The following is a 20,207-nucleotide window of genomic DNA, read 5'->3' as shown; positions in this document are numbered from 1 at the left end:
AAATTGTCTCAGGGTATAAACTGAGAGTTAAAATATCAAATGTGAAACTCCAAAACTGGAGAAAACCAAAACATCCTCATTAAAAATATTTGTACAAATTCATTTTTCCCAGTAAAACATAGAAAACAAAACAAAAAAAAAATAGAAGTAAAAAGAATTATAAAGAATAGCTTTTTCAGAATGAAGTCCAGCTGATTACTTCTTTCAAGCACGTATCTCTCACAAACCAGAAAGGGAGAAAACTAACGAAAGACAGCACCGATAGAGGGGAGCCATGGAGGCTCAGTTGATTAAGCATTTGACTCTTGATCTGGGCTGAGGTCATGGTCTCAGGGTTGTGAGATGGAGACCTGAGTTGGGCTCTATCCTGGGCATGGAGCCTACTTAAGATTCTCTCTCTCTCCCTCTCCCTCTGCTCATCTTCCTTGCTTATTGCTTATGTTAAGCTTATGCTTATGTGTGCATTCTTTCTTGGAGGAAAAAAAAAAAAGAAAGACAATATGAATGGAAAACTTGCTATAGGTCCTATTGGTTTTTATAGTGGCTGCAATCTTCCCACAAGGAATTTAGATTTTCTCACCTCAGGATTGGAAGGAATGGCCATGAGCATAAAGGAATTGCAAGGTGTTTCTATTTTAAAACTCAGATAGAAAATTAGGCAAAAGTATAGCTGTACTAAATGTGCATATGTTTATCACCATGTTCTGTCTTGAATGTTTGGTACAAATATTTCAGGATCTAGTGATTAATAACTACTTGGATTACATTCTAAATTAGTGAATGGGAAGTTTTTGTTATGTCAAAAACATACGAATATTAATTAGAAGCTTAAAAATGATGTTTACTTTAAAAATTAAAATAACAATGGTCTACTATTTTTGTTAGGAGCACCTGAGTAGCTCAGTCAGTTAAGCATCAGACTCTTGATTTCGGCTCAGGTCATGATCTCAGAGTCTTGGGATCGAGCCCCATGTCAGGGCTTCATGCTCAGCAGGGAGTCTGTTGGAGATTCTTTCCCTCTCCTTCCTCTGCCCTTCCCATCTCTCTCTCTCTCTCTCTCCCTCTCTCTCTTAAATAAATAAATCTTTAAAAAATAATAATAATAATTTTGTTAGCCATACAGTACCCTACAAAATACTAACATTTAATAGATAAATACTAAAATAAAAAAGTAAAATAATATAGCCTGGTACTAGTGCTAGGTATGATAAAGTTAACAAGTAGTGCCAGGGGTGCTGGGTGACTTAGTTGGTTAAGGGGCCCACCTCTTTATTTTGGCTCAGGTCATGATCACAGGGTCGTGGGATCCAGCCCTGCATGGGACTCCAGGATCAGCGGGGAGTTTGCTTCAGGATTCTCTTTCCCTCTCCCTTTTTCCTTCAAATAAATAAATAAATCTTATAAATAAATAAATCTTAAAAAAAATAGTGCCATCTAAGTAGTATAAAAATGTTTTCTCAGAAAAATACTGCCCAAATTTATTATTTTATCCTTTTGCCCCTTTTCTCCCTTTGCTCTTTTTGTTCCTTTCTCCTTTTGGTTAAGATGTGGTTTAATGATATCTTTATGAAAGAAAATATGTATCTTTTTAGTTTTGAAATTGTTTAATTACTTTATGGTCTCATATTTTTAAGTGATCAGCTTTTATAAATATTCAATAAATATTTGAAAACAATTTTGTTCTAATTTTTCAGAGAATATATTTAAAAGCATGACAGTTAGTGTAGCATTAATTCCAACACTTAAGGAAATCCATATTTTGTCAATTTGATCTACCACAGTGTGTGAGTTGTAGAATAATTATCTAATTTTTTCTAGGGACTTTAGGTTTCAGCATCATATGCAAACAGATAAGAAGTATTCATTCCCATCCTTATAATAAAAAGGCCCAGACAAATTAAAAATCAGTAATTGTTTTTGAGCCATCAATGAACAGATTGTCACAGGGTTAGCTGAAATCCCAAAATTTAGAGACAGTCACATTCAGAAAGATATAGCTCCATAGATGTGTTTACCTGGAGAAGAATCTGTGGGAATCATTAAACTCGTTAAGAAATATTTAAATGGTAATTTTGAAGAACTACTAGAGGTTAAGTGAAGACTAACTTGAAAGTGAGAAACTCTTGGGGACTGCAGTCATTTCAGGGCCCCCACAATTATTCAGGATTTTACTCCAGGAACCCAATAAGTTCTCTTGGTGAGAATTTTAGAAAGATTCTCTGATAGTGCTAGTGGGGAGATGAAGAGAGCAGTCATCTTGAAACCCATCCAGAATCTTCTCCCTAACAAATGCCTGGTATCTAGGGAAAAAGAATTCATGAGAAGACAATTCTGAAATTTTTTCCCAGTTGAAGGACGGGAATTTGTCCTCTCCTCTAGCTCTCTTTGTCATCTAAGGAAAAAGAAGAAGAAGAAGGAGAAGGAGAAGAAGGAGAAGAAGGAGAAGAAGAAGAAGAAGAAGGAGAAGAAGAAGGAGAAGAAGAAGAAGGAGAAGGAGAAGAAGGAGAAGGAGGAGAAGGAGAAGGAGAAGGAGAAGAAGAAGAAGAAAGAAGAAGAAGAAGAAGGAGGAGGAGGAGGAGGAGGAGGAGGGGGAGGAGGAGGAGGAGGAGGGGGAGGAGGAGGAGGAGAAATAGAACTTCAATAAAATAGATAAGGAACACTGAAGTCAGGAGAGAGAAATAAAGAGTTTTAAAGAAAAAGTCCCACCTCTGGAAAAGGGAGACAGACATTTATAAAAGATACACCCCAAGACATAGGGTCACATAGATTTTAACATTATGACAAAATTATGGAACACTCCTCCTCTTACATATACTACTACAACCCTGACAAGCCTCCAGTAATCTAATTGGATTATAGATAAAAATGCTACAAGATAGAGACTCTCTGAGGAATGTTAATTTAAAATTAACAACCTAAGCTTTTAACTTAGGAAAGTGGAGGAAGAAGTTCAAATTAAACCTAGAGTAAACAGAAGAAAGGAAGTAACATGGTTAGAGAAGAAATTAAAGAAACTAAAAACCAAGAACAATAGCCAAAATGAATGAAACCAAAAGCTAGAGTTTTTTGTTTTTTCTATTTGTTTGTTTTGTTTTGTTTTGTTTTTTGAAAAGATTAATAAGATTGATAAATCTCTAGGCAGGCTAGCCAAGGATAAAAGAGAGGAGACACAAATCTGTATATAGGGAAAATGCTAGACCTAATACTAGACTTGATTGAGAGACATGACTTTCCCCTAACTAAATAAGTATATTGTCTCATCACTCTCTTCAACATTTTACTGAAATGTCTTATGGAAATGTTTTAGTTATTGCAATAAGGCAAGAAAAATAAACAAAAGACATAAACATTGGAAAGAAGAAATAAAATTGCAGATGACATGATTTTCTATAAAGAAAACCCACAAAATTTCTACAAAAAGAACTCCCAAACTCAATTAATAAACAAGCATTAGAAGGTTGCAGGATACAAAGTTAACAAAAGTCAGTTGCTTTCCTATGCCAACAATGAACATTTGGAATTGGAAATCTACAAAAAAAGTACAATTTAAACTAGCACTGTCCCTCCCAAAAAACCCCCCAAACTTAAATGTATCATAACTTATGTACTGTATCTGTATGTGGAAGGTTACAAAGCACTGATGAAAGCAATCAAAGATCTAAATAAAGGGGCAGATATTCTGTATCCATGTACTGGAAGACTCAATATTGTTAAGTTTTCAGTTCTTCCCAAATTTATCTATATGTTCAGTACAACTGGACTGTAGTTGGTTTCAGCAATTCACTGTAATAATGACATTATGATGTTAACTGATAAACACAGTCTTTAAGAGAATAGGGTGCTCAGGCATATACTTATAGTCAACTGCTCTCTGACCAAGGTAGAAAGGCAATTCAGTGAAAAATGGATGGTCTTGGGGCACCTGGGTGGCTCAGTGGGTTAAAGCCTCTGCCTTTGGCTCAGGTCATGATCTCAGGGTCCTGGGATCAAGCCTTGCATCAGGCTCTCTGCTCAGCAGGGAGACTGCTTCCCCTCCTTCTCTCTCTGCCCGCCTCTCTGCCTACTTGTGATCTCTGTTTGTCAAATAAATAAATAATAAAATAAATAAATCTTAAAAAAAAAAATGGTCTTCAACACCTGGAGTTGGACATAGTTGTTTAAAAAAAAAAAATGGTCCTAGACACATACGTCACACACCTTTACAAATATTATTTTAAAATGAATCAAATGCAGTGCAGGGTACCTGGGTGGCTTATTTAGTTGAGTGTCCAACTGTTGGTTTCCACAGGGGTCATGATCTCATGGGTTGTGGGATGGAGCCCCCACACTGGGCTCCTCGCTTAGCAGGGAGTCTGCTTAAGAGATTCTCTCCTTCTGCCTGCCCCCACTCATGCTCTTTTTCTCTCTCTCTAAAGGTAAATAAATAAATCTTTTAAAAAAATGAACCAAATGCTTACATATGAAGTTTAGAACTTGAAAATGTCTACAAAGAAACATAGGAAGAAATATGTATGACCTGGGCTGAGTGGTGAGTTAGTTGAATGGTTGATTTCAGGGCTGAGGCAGGTAATATGCAAGGTGAGTTATTGAGTGTTTTCTCCTACCAAAAAGCAGACAGTACTCCAACAAAAACAAAAACAAACAACAACAACAACAACAACAACAAAACAATCAGGGATATGTGGAAGGGACACAGGAACTAATTAAAATTGCTCCCAGTGGACCCAAACGGGAATAATCGAGCAAAAAAATAAATATGGTAACATTGCATTTTAACCCAAAGCATAAAATAAATATACCTGAGCTAGACCAATATAAATAAGTGATTGGATTAAAAAAAATGCATGAAGGAGAGTAGCTAAGTTTCCAATGCAGAAGAATCACAAATTAATTATGTAGCTATTGGTCTTTCAAGGAAGTAGAGGATAAAGTCCTACCCCTTGTGTATGAAATGCATATATAGTAACTTCCTACTAAAGAGAACATCATGGAAAAAGAGAAGAAATGTATGTTTCACATGGAAAGACAAAAAACAAAAACCCAAACTTGCAAAAACTACCTCTCTCAAGAAATAAAGACTAACATCATCAGAAATAGTCATGTTAATAGCATGCATGTACCTTTGGTATGATATGATGAGAATGAGAATTTACTTCTGTGGTCTTCCTCCCCAAATTCATAAACACTGTGTAACCATTGGAAAAACATCACACAAGCCCAGACTGAAAGGCATTTTGCAATATCCTTGACACTCTTCAAAACTGTCAAAGTAACAAATAAATAACGAAAGTTACTCTCATAATCTAACTCTCATAATCTAAAGAAGCCTGAGGAATTATTAATATCTAGGCAAGAGATTTTGGTGGCTTCAGTGAACAGGGTAAGAATGTAGGTGAAATGGTGAGACATTTTCATGGACACGAAAAGAGCTTACTGATTTAAATGGGAAAGAACAAGAAATTGAGAATCACCTCTGGTTTGGGGTTGAATGACTAGGTGGATGGTGTGCTATTTGGTGAAAGGGAAAAGAGGGGATCTAGGAATATACTTTGGTAAGGGAGAGAAAGAGAGGATCTCCTTTGAATATATTAATTTAAATTAGATATCCAAATGGAGGTTCTGAGCAGGTGGTTGAATATTTTAGTCTGAAGCTCAGCAGAGAGATTGGAGATAGATATGTAAATCTTAGAGTCACAAGCACATAGATAGTATTTAAAACCATGACAGTGAGTATAAATAAAGAAGTTAAAGAGTCCAAGGTTGGGACATTACAAGAATTAGGGATTGAGAAGGGGTAATACTCTTGAAAAAGAAACTGAGAAGGAGCATTCAATGATATGGGAGGAAAATCAAGTCCCAGAGATAGGAAAAGGAAGAGCTTTGAGAAAGAGAGAAATGTTTTTAAAAGTAAAGAGAGCAGTGCCTAAAATATAGTTGGAATGCCCAAAAAGAAAAAAAAAAAGTTACCTACTATCATTATCACAAAAGCTCAGACTTCAGATTTAGCTAAATTATTTTGAATGCAATTTCTGGTCCTTCCTGGATGCTTTACCTGGGGCTACCTTGCTAACTACCAATTTCTTCAGTAGTGAAATAGTGGGGACCTGGGCATCAGTTCCTTCCTCTTGGATTATAGCAAAGTGCAAATAAGATTTGAATGTAAATATGTCATTTGAGTTTTATAAACAACTTTGCAAAGAATTCAGAAAAAGTACAATTTATTTCTGATCTGAGAATTTAAAAAGAATTTGTCGTGGAAGTTGCCTTTGAGATGAGAAATGAATAGAATTTTGCCAAGCAGTGGGGGAAAGAAAGAATTCTGAACAGAGAAAAAAACATGAGCAAAGACCTAGCAATTATAAAGTATAGGGCTCATTTGGAAGAATAGCAAGTTGTGATGTTTCCTGGAAATTAGGTGTGAATAGTGGATAAGCCTGGGGCCATATTTTAGAAGAAATCATAAATGACAGGCTCAGGGATTTTGATTTTATATTGTGGACAGTAGAAAACCATGCATGATTCTTAGTAGGTGATTAAACTGGTCAGACTGGGCTTCGTAGATGAATATAGCTGTGGTGAGTAGGAAGTATTTGAAGAGGGCGTGGTGGGTGTTTCACTGGATATACGGTTTAAGGTTACAAACATTTTATTCATGAATCCTTGTTTTAGGGGAAAAAAGTGACTTGGTACAGTTCATTGAGTCCATGAGTGCATATCAAATATATAGTGTCATTTTTCTGTGTAGTCAAAGAGGGTCTTGAGTCCAGGCCCTTTCCCGATACTGTTATGAAATTTCCTTATTACCTGATGGAACCAGAATGCTAGAGATGCCTGTATTCCCACATGCCTAACATGGTATAAAAGAAAAAAAAATTATCATTCCTGTTTGAATAGGACAAAGACAACACCATGCTATTGTTTTACCATACAGTTAGAGATGAGGTGACTGATTTTGAAGATGGTAGTAATGATGCTAATATTCCAAAAATGTTAATATTCTATGAATCTAACTTCTCCCTTGCCCTTGAGTGGAATAAACCACTGATTTGAAAGGTAGTTTTTGTGCTGCCGTACATTAGGAAATGCAAGGAAATTACTTACCTTCATATGAGCTCATTTGTTCATCTATACAAAAAGAATTAAGTTAATGACCTTATAATAGACTCTCAATAAAAAATGTGTGTGTATACATATACATATATGTATACATGTGTGTGTATAATGATATGATATCCATATATGTATGAATTAAATATACATACATAAATATGTATACACATATATATTTAATTCAGTGTTTCTCAGTCCTAATCATGGAATCCTTCTAAAATATAAAATCTAGAAACATCACTGGCACTAGTATACTACAAACATATTTTGTGAAATGTTGCTCTAGACATTTCTTAAGACCATAGATCAAGGAAGTATGGGGCCTTATACCGATTTTATATCCTGGCTCTACTGTTTACCAGGTAATTGGCTTTGATTTCCTCACTTAATCTATATGACATTCCATTTGTTCACTTGTACTGTGTTCATTACTATTACCCATTCTGTATGATTGTCTTAAAGATCAGACTTAATGTACCCAAAGTACTAGCCAGAGTGTCTCATGCTCACATGGCTGCTATAACAAGCAGTAAATAAGGGCAGATAATCTTATCCTTATCCTTATCGTTATTATATTTAGTCAAGTTTAAGTGCATTGCTTTTAACTGTAATATGGGAGATTCTAAAATTTATTAGTTTTTTATGTCTTTGTTGAGATATAATTCATATACCATAAAATACATGACTCAAAAGGGTACAGTTCTATGGATTTTATTGTAGTCATAAATTTATGCAACCATCACCACAATCTAAGTTTTGAACACTTTCATTATTCCAGAAGAAACCCTGTATCTATTAGTAGTCACGATCCATTTTCTCCCAAAGCCACCCCTTATCCTAGTCAACTACAAGTTTATTTTCTGTCTCTACACACTTGTCTATTCTAGATATTTCATTTAAATGGAATTATAAAATACATGATGTTTTATTATTAATTTCTTTCACTTCGGATCATGTTTTTAAGACTCACCTGTGTTGTTGTATGTATCAGTATTTTATCTTTTTTTTTTTTTTTGATAGATTTAAGTATATGATCCAGTTTGGGTTTACTTTTTTTTTTAAATATTAAGTAAGATAGGTGTACAAGTTAATTCTTTTTCATGTAGATATCTAACTACCCCTGCAGTAATTATTGAAAAGACTCATATTTCCTTATTAGAGAGTCTTGACACCATTGTTGAAAATCAGTTGATGATAAATGTATTTATTTTTGGACTTTCAATTCTATTCCGTTGATATCTATGTCTATCCTTATTCCAACACCATGCTGTCTTGATAACTATACTTTTGTAGTAAGTTTCGAAATCAAGAAATTCTGAGTTCTCCAATTTTGTTATTTTTCAAGATTGTTTCCGGCTCTTCTGGTTTCCTGAATTTCCAGATCAATTTCAGGTTCAATTTCCAGATCCACTTGTCTATTAAAAAAAAAAAAATCCACCTGGAATTTTAAAAGGCTTTTTATTAAATATGTAGATCAATTGGGAAGTATTATTATCTTACACTATTGCTTTATTTCTTGATCCATGAGCATAGGATATCTATTTATTTTAACTAAAAAAAATTTCAACAATGTTTTATAGTTTTCAGTGTATAAGCCTTGCACTTCTTTGATTAAATTTATTCATAGGTATTTTTGAATACTATCATATATGGAATTCTATTTTCAATTTCATTTTGGGTTGTCTGTTGTTAGTATATAGAAATACATTTTGTAGTATGTAGAAATGCACAGTATATGGAAATACATATTTATCTAGTATCCTGGAAAACTGCTGAATTTTTAATTGGTGTGTAGTTTTGTTTGAGTTTGTTGTTCATTTTATCTTTTTCTTTCTTTGTTTCTTTTCTTGTGATGTCTTTGTCTGGTTTGGGTGCCAGTGTAAGAGTGGCCTCATACAATGAGGTGGGATGTTTGTTTCAAGAGTTTTCAAAGAATTAACATTCATTCTCCTTTAAATGTTTGGTAGAATTCATTTGTGAAGCCATCTGGTCCTGAATTTTTTATAGGAAATATTTCAATTACTAATTCAATCTCTTTACTTATTATGGTCAGTCATATCATCTATTTAACCTTGAATCAATTTCCATGCTTTTTGTCTTTCTAGAAATTTTTTTGTCTATGTTATCTAATAGTTGTTCATGGTTTTCTTATCATTGGTTTTTAATCTCTCTATGCCAGGTTGTAAGAATCCTGTTCTCATTTTTTATGTTAATAATTTGTATATTCTCACTTCTTGGTCTGTCTAGTGAAAGAGTTGTCAAATTTGTTCTTCTTTTAAAATAAGCAACTTTGGGATTTGTTGTTTTTCTCTATGTTTTATGCTCTATTTTATTCATTTCCACTCTGTTCTTTGTTATTTCCTTCTTTCTGTTTGTTTTCAGTTTAGTTTGCTCTTATTTTTCTGGTTTCTTAAATTGGAAGGTTAGGTTATTGATATGACATCTTAATTCTTTTTTAATACAGGAGGTGACATATAAATATCCATCTAAACACTCCTTTAGCTGCCATCTCATCATTTTTTGTAAGTTGTGTTTTTGGTTTTCATTCTTCTCAAGGTATTTCCTTATCTTCCTTATCATTTCTTTCTTGACCTACTTGCCCTATTGTTTATTTGGTAGTGGATGACTTACTATCCACATACTTGTTTGTTTTCATAATTTTATCTGTTGTTGGTTTCAATTTAATATCTTGTCAAAAATGTACATTTCATTATTCAAATAATTAAGTTTATCAAGGTTGTTTTATGTCATCATATATGGTCTATATTCTGATTAATATTTCATATACACTTGAAAAGAATGTGTATCCTACTCTTGTTGAGTAGTGTTCTATAGATGTCTACCGGCTCTAATTATAGTGTTTTCAGGTTTTTTATATCCTGCTGATCTCCTGTTGCTATCTGTAAATTGTCTATTTTTCCCTCAATTCTGTTTTTGCTTAATGTAATTTGGAGATCTGTGTATATATATATATAAAATAATCCTTTTATCATTATTAATCTTTTCATCTATAGAAACATCTTTTGTTTTAAAGTTTATTTCGTCTGAATTAATATAGCCATTTCAGCTCTCTTTTGTTTAATGTCTTTGTTTATTTGGACTCCTATAAGAGAATCACACAAACTAAATAGCTTATAAACAACAGAAAATGTATTTCTTCTGGTTTTGGAGGCAGGAAGTTTGAGATTCAGCATGTTCAACTGAGGGTTCCCTTTTGATTTCAGACTTATTGTATTGAGGAAGGGACTGGGGATCTCTCTGGAGCCCCTTTTACCAGTCACTAATCCCATTCATGAGGGTTCCACTCTCATGATTTATGCACCTCTCAAACACATCACCTACAAATACTATCATTGTGAAGGGTTAGGATTTAAACATGAATTTTCAACATGAATGAGAGAAACAAACATTCAGACCATAACAGTTACTACTGCTATATATATAGGAAAGCAGAGTGTATATGCTGTAGAGTGTGTGTAGATAGATAAATAGATAAATAGATAGATATCTTTCCAAAAATCTGTGTCTTTTAAGCTAAAATTTATCTCTTGTATAATTGTATCATATTTGTTTATTTTGGTTCCATTTTGCTAATCTCTATCTTTTGGAGTATTTAATCCACTTACATTTACTGTAATTATTGTAATTATTGATATGATAGCATTAGCATCACCCATTTTGCTCTTTATTTTCTATACATCCTATGTGACTTTTGTTCATATATTCCTTGATTATTATGACCTTTACTGTTAAATACACATTTTTTATGTGTTGTTTAAATGTGTGTATTTCTCTTCTATATAAATGTATTTTTTCTTTTAGTTATTTTCTCAGGGATTGATCTGTGGATTATAATTAGCACCTGAACTTAAACAATCTAGTTCAAATCAATGGTAACTTAACTTCAATAGTATATAAAACTTTGACCCAATATGATTCTTTTCCCTCTGCCCTTTTGTGTACTCTTATTTTCATGCAAATTATATCCTTACATATTATAAACCTGTGAGCACAGCGTTATAATTATTGCTTTATGTAGTTGATTTTTTAAAAATAAAACAGTTACAAATGAAGGTATTTTTTATTATCTTTTTTGTAGATTACCTATATCTATATATTACCTATGTTGCTTTTTATATTTACCTGTTGTTCATTATTTGTGTGAATTTGGGTTACTGTGCAGTTTTCTTACATTAGAAACTACTGTAGACTGCTATTTTATGTAAGTCTATTAGAGACAAATTCTCTAAGTTTTTATTAATTTGGAAGTTTTCATTCCCTCTTTATTTTTTGAAGGATAGTTTTTCTGGATATAGAATTGTTGATAGACAGTTTTTTTATTTCAGCACTTTTAAGATGTTATTGCATCATCTCAGGCCTCCTTGGTTTCTGATGTAAAGTGAGTTAATTATAGTAAAAGTTTCTTGTACGTAATAAGGTATTCTTCTCTTGTTGCTGTCCAGATTTTCTCTTTGTCTTTGAATTTTGTCAACTTTACTGTAACATATCTAAGTGTAAATTTCTTTGAGTTTATCCTTCTTGGAGTTCATAGGGGTTTCTGAATTTGTAGATTCACATAGTTAGTTAAATTTGAGGTTTTGGTCATTATTAATTCAAATATTCTCTCTACTCTTTCTTTCTCTTTTCTTTCTGGGACTGCTATTATGTGTGTTAGTGTGCTTGATGGCTTCACACAGGTCTCTGAAGCTCCACTCAGGTTTCCTCACTTCTTTCTATTCTCCCTCTCAGAACGGATAATCTCAATTGCTGTATTTTGAAGTTCATTGATTATTTCTTTTGACAGTTCAGTTATGTTGCTAAGCATCACTATTTTGCATTTTAGTTGTTACATTTTTTAAAATCTAAGTTTCTTTTTGATATATCTTATAATTTATATCACTTTATTGATATTAGCTATGATAAAAATTGTGGTTATACATTACTTCCTAAAATATGATATTTTTAGTTCTTTGAACATATTTATGGTAGCTGATTTAAACCCTTAAACTACCACCTCCAAAATCAGAGACTTATAGAAATTTTCTATCAACTACTCAAATTTCTTTTATATGTGGCATACTTCTCTATTTTTTTGTTTTAGGTTTTGTATTTTATATTGAAAACTAGACATTTTAGATAATATAATATAACATCTTTGGCATCAGATCTCTCCTCACCCACCAGGACTTTTTGTGGTTGATTGTCTTTTATGTTGTTGTTTTTATTCATTGTGTTATGTATTGTTCTGTTGTTGCTGCTTATATGTTTAGTGATTTTTCTAGATAAATTCTAGAAATTCTAGATTTTATGTTTCCTGCAATGTACAGTCACTGACATCTACTAGAATTTTTTTAAGTTCTTATTTTAATTTTAAACCTGATTTCCTATGGTCTGTGCAAGGTTAATAAAATTTCATCAGAGATTGTTTAGAAGGTTTTCTAAATCAGATTCTCAGAATCAGTCAGTGATTGGTTAGAAGATTTTCTTAAATGCTTTACCTTTGGGTCTTTAAATCTGTTAAAGGGATGTGTGTGAGAAGGCATGCCTTCAAATTTCAGACTGTTTATAACACAGCATTAACTTCCACTTTCTGCTTACATAGCATCTCAATATCTGTCATAGATGTGTGGGCCTTCTATTTTCTCTGGTCTTTCCTGGACATGTACATAGACTTGTCCATGTTCACAGCTTTTTAGATCCCTAGAACTATGTGAGATTTTTCAGAGTTCCCAATAGTCATCTAGTTCACAAGTATTTCCTTTTAAAGTCCTGGCAAAGATTATAGCCTTACATACCAATAATATTGCAAGCAAATTTTTCATTGTTTTGGTAATATGCTCACAATATGAACTTTCCTTATCCTCTCCCTTTGCTGAACTCTGAGTCAAATCAAAGTCGTAACACTCCAGAATAGATCTTTTCGAAGGGCCTGCAAATTTGGATACAATTTTGACTGTGCTCTGGGGATGGTACACGTAACAAAATTCAAAATGCTTTCAGTCCTCTCTGTTGGCTGAAAAACAGTTTTTGTTTTTTTTTATGATTACTGTGTAACTATGTTATAGTAAAAGGGGATTAAAACATAGATCTTGCTGTCTTACTAAGGTTCAGTAGTTTTTCTTTGATAAACAATTTCCTACTTGTTCTGTGGCTTTAGCTAATTTCCAGAGTTCTGAATTACTGTTTATTTTTTATTTTTTTTTTATTTTTTGCCAGTATATTCACTGTTTTTGTGGGAGAACTATGATTAAAGTCCTTACTCTGCCATTCCCAAAGTCATCTTCCATGAAATGTTTTGAAGGCCTATTTTTAGGGGCACCTGGCTTGCTCAGTTGGTTAAGCATCTGCCTCTGGCTAAGGTCGTGATCTCAGGGTCCTGAGATTGAACCCCACATCAAGTCCCACATCGAGCCCTACATTGGGCACCCTGCTTAGCGGGGAGTCTGCTTCTCCTTTTCCTGCCCTTACCCCCACTCATGCTCTCAAAACGAGAGAGAGATATAGGGAAGGAGGGAGGGAGGGAAGAATCTTAAAAAGAGGTGTATTTTTATTTTCTTGGAAACTTTCACATTATTATTTTATCTTGTTGTTTATAAGAATCAAACTCTACCTTGTGTATATTTTTTTTCATTTCTAGAACTAACAGCATGCTGGTGATACTAAAAATGCCATGTATATTTCCCCTTCTGTGTGCTACCCTGACATGTGAATTCAACTGAAAATTATACCCAGACTAAACAATAATAGAATCGGGAGTTGATTTAAGTTGTTGGACTACATTTATATGCTTATTTTCATATCTTGAATATTATATGTTAGTAATTGCTCTTAAATATATTAAGGATTGATATAATATCATTTAAAAGAAAGAAAAAAGGATTCTCCTACTTTTAAATTTGATGCTCAAATTTACCTTGTCACACTAGCCAAATTACAAATGATATGTGAAAGGGGAAAAAAAAATGAGATGCATGCTAAGTAGATGTGTTGGTGTTTTATCTTGGGGTCCTGTACAATACAGAATATTTCATGCTAATTAGGACTGATCCTCTGAAAGCAGGATGTTGGGTAACCCTGAGGGGCTTTCATTGTTGCAGCAGCCATATGCAGGTTACACTGGTCAAATGATAATTTTCCTTTCAGCCAATACAAAATGATGTAGGGGGTTGGGGAACACTCCATTTCTCCACCAGTGCTGAATGGTGCTTATCTAATGGTCTCTTACATATGCAGATTAGTATGTGATTAAGAAGAAAGAGGTTGGTTTTGAATGGTAGAACCCATCTTCATTTTTTTTTGATGACCCAAGAGTGTATTAACTCATTATTAATATATCTGTAACTATGGAACAAGTTGGAAATACACTTATTAATAGAGGTTTGTACTTTGATAATGTGTTTTCTTCCTATTTGAGTCTAGGAAATCATTGTGCTGATTAGTTCATTTTTGGAAAATACTTAAAAGATAAAAATTGAGATCAAGTGCTAAGTGTTTTATAATATATACTGGGTCACACTCTCCTAACATAAAATTAGAAGATGTTCAAAAATGTTTGGTTTATCATGTTTAATAACATACAATTAATAAATTTTATGATATCAAATGTCCATAAAAATAATTCAGTTATTACCACAATAAAATTTCATATGCTACTAGGTACATATGATGAGAAAAGAAAACCTAGAAAGAAACGGTGGCATATACTTATAAAATCTCATAGATAATAGATGTCACAAAATGCTAAAACAAAAAATAAGTTTCAGTAATTAATAGAATTCATTATAAAATATGAATTTAGTTTGTTGAATTGACTAAGAAATTGTCTATATAAAGTAATTCATTTATGTAAACTATAAATTCATTTCAATTAATCTTTTTTGTTTTTAATCTGTCTAATGGTTTGATAATCTTCCTGCACTTGTTGGACTTAATCAGATCAGGCATCTGGTCTTCTTGAAGGAAATGGCCCTGTTATATTAAGGTTTACAGTCTCTTGACTGTATGCCTTCAAGAGGGCATACAGGCACCATAAACTTTCTTCTTTGACCTCTGTCAAAATCCGTTTTGAGAATGGATTGATTTTAGCCACCAATTACACCTTCTAGTAATCATTTCGTATAAAAGTTATGTGGTTTTAATTTCTCTTTTATTTCAGTAAATCCTAGAAGTATATTTCTTAAATCCTGCTTTTATACTCCTCTAAAAAAGCACACCTTCCTCCCCTGTAAGCTTATCAGGATCAATAGTTTCCAGGGGTGTTTTGTACTTATTCCCCTATGATTTGCTTCTGCATTAATTCAATTTAGTAAATTACTCTGTGGTAACAAACAGTCCTAAATTTTAGTGACTTAAAACTATAGATAATATTTCCCTCCTTATGTTACATGTCCACTGTTGGTGGGCAAAAGGATCTGTTCATTGTACTAATCCAAAGATCTAGGATGACAATTCAGAGACTATCTTGAATGCCGCTGATCGGAGTATTAAATGGAAAAAGAGGGTTCTAGAATGTCTCAAAGAGGGAAACAAATCCTTAGCCAAAAATAAACACACCGTTCACTCACAAGTCCTTGTTTAGAACCAGTCTCTTGGGTTCAATTGCTCATGGGTATTGGGAATGGTGAAAAAGTAGAATATTATGATATACCACGAAAATAAAGAATTCAGGGGTGGGGAGAGAACAGTATCAGTGTATATCAGAATCTCTCTTAACAGTTGTAATACAGGCAAGCAAAAGTTTGGAGAAAAGCTAGATCATTTAGGGGAAAACACAGATCACTCAGGACATTTAATTTTTTAATTGGTAAAGATTTTTAATTTAGTAAATTACTTGTAAATCCTCTATGTTCTTACTAGGTACTTGTGAATATTCTCTACTCTTAGGTAAGATTATTACATTTAATCAGAAGCTGTTTGAACTGTGTGCAAGCCTTCGTTTTTCAGATGAAAATATGCCAGGGAGCGCTGTTTTTAATTCCAATAAGAGTATCAACACAATTTACCTTATAGAAATATACCTCCTTAATGAAATATGAATTGTGGGCTGGAGAATAATATATATAGCAAACCAGGGTAAAGAGAAAAAAAAATGGATTTTCTGTTTTCCTGGGAAAGTTTGAGAGATTGAAAGGAATTTGGTTGTCTGATAAAATGAGGGCACTCTCAGAAAATGAGAGGTTATTACATCTAGCTGTGGCAAAAGGAAAAAAAAGAGAGAGAGATGGTTCACTTTCTTTATCACTATAATTCAAACAGCGAAGTTGTAGTGTAAAGTTTATTATTATTATATTATTATGGGCCAAGAATTTTATTCTCATTAGGTTTCTAAAATTGTATATCGTGAATATTGGTATGATAGGATCATTAAGACTTCTCCCTCACTTCAACTGCCCTATCCAAAGCCTTCTAGAGGAAAAATATTATATGTAGTCAGTATCAGGATATATGTACATATAATACATGAAATGTATAACTCATAAATTTCCAAATTATGGCATACCTAATCATCCTGGAGATAGAGTTTTGTAGTATGTACAACATGAAGCTTTTTATATAGAAGTTGAAGAAATAGTGAGCAAAGGAGAGAAGAAAAAAAGAAGTTTAGTGTTTTCATGTCAACCTGTCCCTGCAATCACTAACCATAATGGAGAATCATGTTTCCAATTATTTTGATAAATCTACTTTGCCTTTATAACCATAGCAACATTATCTCCCCATAACAGGGAAGAATTTCCATTTTCACGCCTGTAAGGGTAAGGATGACAAAGTGGTGAGAAAGGAGAGTTTTGCTTAGCTTTGATCTTGACAGAGCTAAGCAGAATCTATTGGAAAGAGTGTAAATAATGCTATGCTCTCATCACTGCTGATCTGGGAATTAAAAGTGCAACAGTTGTTGCTCCCTCTCTCTGGAGAATTTGGAGATAAAGACTGTGACACTGACTTCAAGGAATTCAGAAACTATTGAAGGAGACACACAAGTGAATACACCCTTATGACTCAATGTTACTATCACAATATTATGATTGCTTTCTTAACAATATGATGCCTGATGTAGTTAGAAAATATTCCAAACATTATACTATTGTTCTAGAATTCTAAATTTTAGAATTCTAAAATTCTAATACCATGATTTTCTAAGGAGAAAATGTCTAGTTGAGAATATTTGATACTGTAGAAAACATATTTTGGTAAAGTGATAGCAGATTTAATAAGAAATCCAGATTACACATTAGATCTTTTTGCCACATTTATAATGTTTACTGAAGTATATGAAAAACACGTTTGTTGATGTAGCCTATCAGGACCTCTTTCTTTTTCCATTCGTACCGTTGGTATCCTCAGTGTGTGTCCATTTGACATATATTTTCAAAAAGTTACAATTCAGTATTTTTTATTTGTTTGTTTGTTCATTTGGTAATTGTTTACTTTAAGCTAGTTAATAGGAGTCCGGCAGTGACTAGCTCCACTACGGGCTTTTGAAACATCAGGGCTAAATCCCTGTCCGTGGTTCTTTGCAGATGACGTAGGGATGACTGATACCTTTCACTTAGTTACTAACTCCCTCCACCATGCCCTTGGATGATATCAAGAACTTTTTGTCCTGTGGAGTCCAGACATAGCCTCGGAACTGTTCACAAAACACTGCCTCGAGCAGCCACTATCAACTGATTAGAGTTGTCACATGAGCTGAAATCGATTTGTCATTATTAGGCAGATAAATAGTATTATCCTGTTGGGGAAAAAAAAACAAACAGGCAGAATGTAGCAATAACTCATTCCCAAAATAATATTAAACCAATATGACAAAGAAAGGAATCTAGTACAAACCTTTAGATGTAAGTTTTATTTGATTTTTACTTTTCAAAAGATTGAGTATGTTTCCAATAATCTTGTTAAATACTCTGTGAAACACTTAACTGGTTTAGATATAGTTACATCCCACTCTGCTTAACTTAGGTTTGTTGTTGCCTTTTTTTTTTTTTAATGTTTAGTGATTCTGTTGTTTTTAGCATTTTTGTTTACTTTGCTTTTTGTTTAGTTGTTACTGTTCACATTTCCAGAATTAGAGAACAACCTTTAATGGACTTAAATAAGCTTGCATCTGTAAGAAAAAAACATGTGATCAATATACACTTTGAAATGTTTACAAAAGACAGTATTGTTTCCTGCAAATAGAGGTTTAAGGGTACTCAGGTTCTGCTTGAGGTAGATGGTCTTATGAACACTCACCTCCAAAGTATGTATCCATACTAGATAACATGAAAAGGGTATATATATCTCTGCCCATCACTGTGGTTGTGAATATTCCATTACTTTGCTTGAATGCTTTTATATAGTAAGACCTTCAAGGTACATTGAATATTGTTATACTTTAATTCCTGAGCATATTATGTGTACACATGTATTTTTCTTCGTTCCCCTGATAGAAGCATATAAACTGTTTTAATCCACATGGTGCTAAGTAAAACAGGGTGAAAAAAGACACAATGTTTTTAGGATAATTGGCCAAGAGAATGTTATTCTTTGAGAGTTTGAACTAATCATGAGAGATAGTTTCTGCCTCCCCTGCTCATGGAAATTGGTAAATGGGTCAAGGAAACTTTACTTAGAATGCAAAAGACTAGGAAACAGACTACACTGAACATGACCCGGGTTCCATAGGGGACTTACTAGGAAGAGGGTTCCTGTAGGATATAAAGGTCATTGTAAGAGTAGAGGGATATAGGGATAATTTTAACACACAAAATTCAATTTATAAACCATTGGGAATCTAGCATTAAAGAATGATGTGCCCTGTAAAAATTAAGGTTAATCTGAAGCAAACACAATTTACTTCTGCCATGAGTGGTGCTATGAAGAGAGAACAATACACAGAGACTAAGTATTCTTCTATCTTAAAAGGATCCCCACCTCCTCTATGCATACCCCTAACAACTCTGCACACTGTGGGCCAATAAGAGAAATGTCTTCTACTGAAGCATCGGTCAGTTCTCTAAAAATTAGCTCCGGGAGTGAAGAGAATTGGAGTAAACAAAATTATACTAATTTTGTTAATGTTCTTTTCCTACTGGCAAGATACAAATATATTGTGTTTAGTCACTTCCTTCTCTGCACATCGTAAATTGTGGAGTCTTTTATATTACATCTTAATGATATGCACTGATAATTTTAGCTACTTAACTAAAAGGAGACTCCCCAAATATGCTTATAAAGAAGGGCAGATTAAAGATGGCCACAGATTTTTTGATGCTCCACCCATCCAAGAGGGTGGTTTTTGCCCTTCTCCCTGGTCTTGATTCTGGGAGATCTCCGTGACTGCTCTGAACAATCAGATTCAGCAGAAATGGTGCTGTGCCAGTTCTCGGGTCCAGGCTGTCAGAGGCTGACAGATTCATTTCCCTTGGAATGCTCATGTTTAGGATACTCCCTGTCAGAACACAGCTGCCATGCTGGAAGAAGCCCTGGCCACGTGGGAAGACCACATATTGGTGCTCCAGTAATCAACCCCAAATAAGAGCCTCGCCAACAGCCAGCATCAACTGCCAGTCGTGGAAGGGAGATATTTTGGACTTCCAACTCTGTCAAGCCTTAAAATGACTATACGACCAGCCTCCATCTTCCCTCAACTGCATGGCAGATCTCGAGAAAGAACTCCCTGGGTGAGATGATTCAACCTTCAGAGGGATGTGAGATAAAAAAATATTGTTTTGAACTACTACAGGGCTTTTTTTTTATTGTTATTATCAAACAATAGAAGGGTAGAACTTCAATGAAAAAATAAACATCAGAGTGATCAAAGTTTCATTCAATCATTTTCATTCTTTCCTTGACTTTAGATAAACAGAGTAATAGCTGTGTTCAGCAATATTGTGGTAACTCTCTCAATGTTGATATTCCCAATAGTTAGAACTGCAAAATGATGATGAAATATAAGCATATTCTCTTTTAGATACTAAAAAGGACATTGTAGAGAAGAGAAATGGCTGCCAGATTCTGCCTCCCTCTTGCCTTTTCCCCTCCCCCAAACACACAGATGTACTCAGCCAGGAAACTAAAGGCAATGGAATGTAACTGGCACTGGTAATGCTGATATATTC

General features: G+C 33.8%; 1 long non-coding RNA gene across 1 annotated transcript in view; it reads left to right on the top strand.

The window, feature by feature from the left end:
- The window catches only part of LOC116873099, a 258,629-nt gene that overhangs the window by 145,192 nt on the left and 93,230 nt on the right, over positions 1-20,207 (top strand). The window contains exon 2 of the long non-coding RNA XR_004383738.1: positions 9,575-9,632. This is a non-coding gene — a long non-coding RNA (uncharacterized LOC116873099). The remainder of the gene's footprint in view (positions 1-9,574; positions 9,633-20,207) is intronic.

The sequence above is a fragment of the Lontra canadensis genome, unplaced genomic scaffold (assembly GCF_010015895.1).
Source record: "Lontra canadensis isolate GAN:19392208 unplaced genomic scaffold, GSC_riverotter_1.0 scaffold31, whole genome shotgun sequence".
Taxonomy (NCBI): Eukaryota; Metazoa; Chordata; class Mammalia; order Carnivora; family Mustelidae; genus Lontra; species Lontra canadensis.
The sequence above is the reverse complement of the archived record's forward strand: the minus strand, read 5'-3'. Positions and strand labels throughout refer to the sequence as shown.